General features: G+C 41.4%; 1 pseudogene across 1 annotated transcript; it reads right to left on the reverse strand.

Moving 5' to 3' along the window:
* Positions 1 to 5,278: 5,278 nt before the first annotated feature.
* On the reverse strand, positions 5,279 to 5,938 carry LOC306892973 (putative nuclease HARBI1; annotated as a pseudogene). Its single transcript has one exon. The product of its transcript is annotated as a putative nuclease HARBI1 (transcript).
* Positions 5,939 to 6,199: the final 261 nt, after the last annotated feature.

Raw genomic sequence — 6,199 nt, forward strand, 5'->3', positions numbered from 1 at the left:
GCGCTCCTGCCGCTTCCTTTAGAGCCTGAGTGTGTTCATTATACCATGGTGTCCGGCTGTCATTTTTAATCTTCTTTAAGCGCAGAGGAGCAACAGTGTCTAGCATTTCCGACAAGGTGGCATTAAAAATTTCAATCTTAAAACTTCTCATGCTTGAGATTTGAGACAATTCGGCAGATTATCAAGAAACGCATCTTTGGTAGTTGATACCAAATATTCTAAAAATATTTGTTACAAGGAGTTTGATTTGCAGCCATAGGGCAGTGAAGCAAGCATGATGCCAGATAATGTCTTCGCTCTGCTGAAGGATTTAAACGCCGTCGACATTTCTACCGTAAAACCGTATTAAATCTTAAGTATGATTACGAAAGAGAGTGGGTCCTGACACATGTTGTCTAACGCCCATGGAGTTAAGAGTGTCTTTAAAAGCCATTCCAAAAGCATCTGTATCGTTATCTACATGGATGTTAAAGTCACCAAAAACAAGCACTCTGTCTGCAGCCAGTACTAGTTCTGATAAGAACCCACCAAATTCTTTAATAAAATCTGAGAGGTGTCCTGGAGGCCTTTATACAAAAGCCAGAATTAATTTTAAAGATGTTTTATCCATAGTATTAGGTGTTGATACATGAAGTACCATGACTTCAAAATAATTTTATTTAGGATTAGACTTCTGGGAAATGCAAAAAGAGTTGTTGTAAAGTGCAGCAACACCTCCCCCTCTGCCTTTAAGACGAGGCTCATGTTTATAATAACAATCTTGGGGGCCAGACTCATTTAAAGTAAATCTGGCTTTATCCATGTTTCTGTCAGACAGAGCATGTCTATTTTATGATCTGTTATCACAGTGGTCTTCACTATTTTTGTCATGAGAGCCACAATAACAGGACAAAGTCAAAAGGGGAGCCACTTTTCATCCAGTGTTAAAAAAAATGTCTGCTTATCAATCTGGCATCCGTGAACATACAATATGCAATGTTACAAATATAGAAGAGGGAAAATTAAACAAGATGATTTACTTTAATTACAAAAAGCAGGATTACCTTAATGCTGCGATGAGCGGAAGCATGCATGCATTTCTTTAACTTTCCTTATATTGTATTTGTAGCTTGTTGTTGCGATGCGTGTGAGGCATGCAAGATGTTCATCAGTGAGGCGGTTTCTGTGTTTCCTCTTTATATTGTTCATGGTTGAGAATGTTGACTCACAAGTGTAGGTGCTCACAAAGAAGGACATGACTTTTTGCACAAGTGGCTTCAAAGTGGGAAAATCTCCTTCAGACACCAAATTCCAGAATTGTTCAACACCTGCTCCGAGTTCAGCTTTGAGAATGTCTTTTGTCTGCAGTTCTACAATTTCACTTTCTACAGCAGCACGATGACTAGGGCAGAGAAGAGTGATAGTTGGGGTGAGAGATGACACATCCACATGGAAGGGGTTTTCAATGAAGTTAAAAATATCCTTGTGTTCATTCACATCCTTGAATCTGGATTCAAACTCCCCCCTTAGCTCTTCCAAAACATTCACAAACTCTCTGTGGCTGAAGTGCTGCTGCAGAGATGGGTCATTTGTGGCGACAGCTCTGAGTTTAGGGAAGTGAATGAACTCTCTGTCAGGTATGTACAGTGCAGTTATTTTGTTCTGAAATGCTCTGACTGCATTCAGCATGTTGTTTGGAAGCTTATCTCTACCTTGAAGTTGCAGGTTGAGAGTGTTCAGGTGACAGGTGAGGTCAGTCAGAAAGGCCAGCTGTAGAATCCAGCACGGATCTTCCAGCTCTGGCTCTTGTTTTCCTTTGCTGTCCAGGAAAGTGCAAATCTCAGGGAGGAGGCTCAGAAACCGTTCAAGAACTTTTCCACGAGATAACCACCTCACTTCACTGTGCATCAGTAAATCACCATATTCTGTGTCACAGTCTTCAATTAACTGTCTGAACTGTCTGTGGTTCAGCGGTCTGGAGACAATGAAGTTTACAACACGAACAACTGTTTGCATTACATTTTGAAATGTATTATTTCTGAGTTTTGATACCAGTGACTCCTGATGTATGATACAATGGAAACTGATAAAATTTGGTATTTCTTCTCTTTTTTTCATGAGCCCAACAAGGCCCTTCTCCTTACCTCGCATGCTAGGGGCTCCATCTGTGCACACACTTGCTAGACCTGACCAACTGAGATTTTTTTCATCAAAAAAAGCCAGAAGTGCATTCAGACTGTCTTCACCTCTCGTTTGGCCAACAAGTGGAAGCAAGCAAAGCATTTCCTCTCGAAAAGAGTTTTCTTTAGGGAACCTCACCCAAACGCACAACTGAGACACGTCTGTCATATCGGTGCTCTCATCCACTGCGATACTAAAACATGGAGCTGCTGACACATCTGCACGGAGTTGGTCACTCACATCTTTGCCGATGTTTTCAATCCGCCTCATTATGGTGGAATCTGATAATTGCAATCCTTTAATTTGCTTTAAAATTGCATCTTTGTTGTCAAACTCAGCAAACAATATTTCTGCTGAAGCCAGAAAACAATCTTTGACAATTTCTGAATCTGAGAACGGTTTTTTCCCCCGAGCCAAAATCCACGCGATCTCAAAAGAAGCCTCGGTTAAACGTTCAGCTGTAGAAGTTGTCCTGTGTATGAGCCTTTGTTGTCCAGAAAGAGAGGAAGAAAGCTGATCTATTTTTCTTTTCCTTATTTCACTTCCAGGCGGGTAACTTTTATTGAAATTTGGATGCGTTGTTCGGAAATGGCGCTCCAAATTACTGCGCTTGAAACCAGAGCGGGTTTGCTTGCATAGTAAACACAAAGGGTTCGATCCATGGAGAACAAATAAAAATTCATCTGTCCACTTTTCTTGAAATTTTCTATGCTCATCCTCTATGACTCGTACCTTTCTCTTTTTAGCATGCGCGGACTCTCCACAAACTCCGTCTTCGTCATCTTTCTGTTGATTTGCGGTTGTTGCATGCTCCGAATCTTTAGTTCCCTGTTTTGTCACCGTCGCATCGCTTTGTTGCTGTCCACTTGGTGCACGACACTGTTTGATAAGAAATCGATCCATTTGTAGTCTGTGTGAAACTCAAGCTAACTAGCCTGAAATGTTGGAAATCGCAGTACCTAACGTCAAGTGTTACGTGCTGGAAAGAGCGCCAAAAACCGGCACCTGCGCAGTCAGTTAGTATTACGTTAATGGACGTAACGGGAGAGAGAGTATATTTTCAGTCTATATTCCCATATCGTCATGCCACTGTTTTTGGGTATTTTTATATAAATTATTTGGTATAGGCTACTGCAGACACAGAATTCTCTAATTGGTTATGTCTAGATTTTTTTTAAATGAAATATCTTTATTGACCTGCGTGACATGCGAGCCGTGAATTAAAGCTTGGCGAGCCGCAGGAGACTCGCGAGCCGCGCAATGAGTAAAGCTGTGTTATCATATCGTTAACAAAAAGTGCTTTATTAGAGAGAGATCTAATATTTAGCAATCGATTTTCTGTATTTTGTTCATGTTTAATTAGTTTAACTTTAATTAAATTACCTTCGTTTGCAAATCCGGGGGACAGACACAGTCTCTATTTTATGATGTTTAGGAGAAGGGATTATCACATGTGTTCTGCGACGTGAGACGGCAAGCAGACCGTTGGTTATGCCATTCTGTCTGCCCCCTGCTCTGGGCCCCAGTGAGTCAAGTTTTAGCTTTAAGACTATGTGCCATATTTCTAGCCAGGGGAAAAGCACCAGCCCAAGAGGGGTGGAGACCATCACTTTTCAACAGGTCAGGTCTGCCCTCAAAACTCTTCAAGTTATTTATAAAAACTATATCATTCTGCAGGCACCACTCAGACAACTAGCCATTTAGTGATTGTAGTCTGCTATGTATCTCATCACCACGGTTAGCAGGGAGGGGGCCAGTGAATATTACAGTGTCTGACATCATGCTTGCGAGCTCACACACCTCTTTAATATTATCTTTTGTGATCTCCGATTGATGGAGTCGAACATCATTTGTGCTGACGTGAATAACAATCTTACTGAATCTTCAACCGGAACCGAGCTGTGCGCGCTAACGTTGCTCGCATCCAAATTGCTTTCTGTGGTCCTTCAACTCTTAAAATCCTCAGATAAAGATTGGATGCGAGACTCAAATTCTGAGATCTTCTCTGTCAGCCTAGCTATTTCCATGCATTTGTCGCATGTAAAGCCCTCGCCGCTGACAGAGAAGGCTGCTTAACATTTGACATGAGGTGCAAGTAACAATAATAAGAGGAGAAGCCAGAAGTCACCGGATTTTAAGAGTATTTCCAATATACCAGGGTTGCTCGATAAATCGTAATACTGTATATACGGTTAAAAGATAAACAGTTAGCACACAAGACAACTAGAAGGCAAGATGATATTCAACAGTGTAAACCAAAAGCAAGCTAGCACGCTAATGCTATGCTAGCGTTGAATTAACTATCAACTTTGGTTTAAGATCTTCAAGTTAATAACCAGGACAGGGTTATTGAGATATCAGGATAAGTTAGCAACGACAGTAATAAGTAACGATATATATACACTGATATTAAAACAAAGTGAAAGTGCAGTGATAAAAACAATCCGCCGGCAGCCAGCCGTGAAGCGAATTTCACGCTCAAATGAAGCATGAAGGATTTTTATTATGGTTTAAATGTGCTTTTACATTTAATATGCTTTATGATTTCATTATTGATCATTAACTGTGCATAATATGTTCAAAATATAACAAGTGTGTGAGTTAACCAAAGGACTTATTTGGAGTGAACTTTCTGTACCAAAATAACATGTGTGTGTGTAAAGATCAGATTACGCAGAGCTCGTCGGAATTTGGTGAAGTGTGAGGTTTCGTGTGTTGCTCCACAGAAGGTCGGGAAAAGCAGTGTGAGCTGATTTGCTGAGGCAGAACAAAAAGAGAGCGGATTGGACTTGTGCCCAGGCTTCCCCAACCCCCAGCTAATAAAAGACACCAGAAGGATTATAAATACCATGTAAAATTGTTCTTCTGGGTCGGTCCTTTGTAAGATATCAGTTCTCTTGTAAGACTGAGTCTGAGGTAACCCACCCAGCTGTACTTTGAATCTTCTGATCAATAAACTTCAAGATTTTACTTTGACTGGCCTCTCTCCAATTCTGAACGCGCAGAACATTGAAGAAATGTTCATCAAGCACAATGTTCAAGCGTCCAACTACGTTCAAGTTTATCTGAACTTGGACGATTGCACAATGTTAATAATATAATATAAATTTTGTTTTTATCAAATAGTCATCAGCCATGGTAGGAGTGGATAGGCACTGTCTCCTAATATTATGCCATCCGGTCGGTTGGTTTACAGCTCTTTCAATCTCTATATAAAGCACTCTCTCTCTGGATACGTGCACCATGAACAGACCCAGGCCACTTCCCGACACAGTTTGTCATGATGAGGTCAGCATCGGCCACAAGTTGGATGTTGATACTGCGCCTCCCTTTTCGGTTGACGTATTCCCAATCCCTCTCAAGAGGTGCTTGGATATGCACATGAGTGCAGTCAATAAACCTAACAGTATTGGGCATGTTCCCCAAAAGAAAAAACTTGTGCTTGGTCTGGGCAATCTGGACCTCTCATTTGGAAGTGAAACAAACAGATTGACCAGGCTGGCCAATGCAATTGACACAGCTTTCACCCAGATGCATAGAAGCGCAGACCAATGAGGAACTGTTCTTCCACAGACATACTGTGACACCTTTGGGTTCTCCATTGAAGTTTGGGCCTGACAAGGTCTGCAACGTACCAAATATCAGCACTACCAAAGCGAAAACGAGCATACAGTTCTTCAGTGGTTTATTGTTCCAGTGGTTGTGCAAGCTCAACATACACCCTTTGACGGTATCCTCTTCCACCAAAACGGTGGTAGCGATGGACAATACCTGCCATGTCAGCGCCTCTCGCTTAGTTCTCTAAGAAAGGCTGAATATAAAATTACTGTCAAATACCCACACACCAATTGGCTGACGTACTGTGGCTTGTGTTCCATTAAATCAATCATGCCCAAAGACTATAAATCCTATGTTCTCCAGAACAGAGTTTGAACCATGGACACAAAATGACCTAATTTCACTGTTGCAGAAACCCATGCACTGCTGGAGGGTGTTAAGTGCCATTATGCCTCAATAGTCCGAAGCTCTGTTGTGGGTG

This window comes from Barbatula barbatula, assembly GCF_947034865.1.
Source record: "Barbatula barbatula genome assembly, chromosome: 4".
Lineage (NCBI taxonomy): Eukaryota > Metazoa > Chordata > Actinopteri > Cypriniformes > Nemacheilidae > Barbatula > Barbatula barbatula.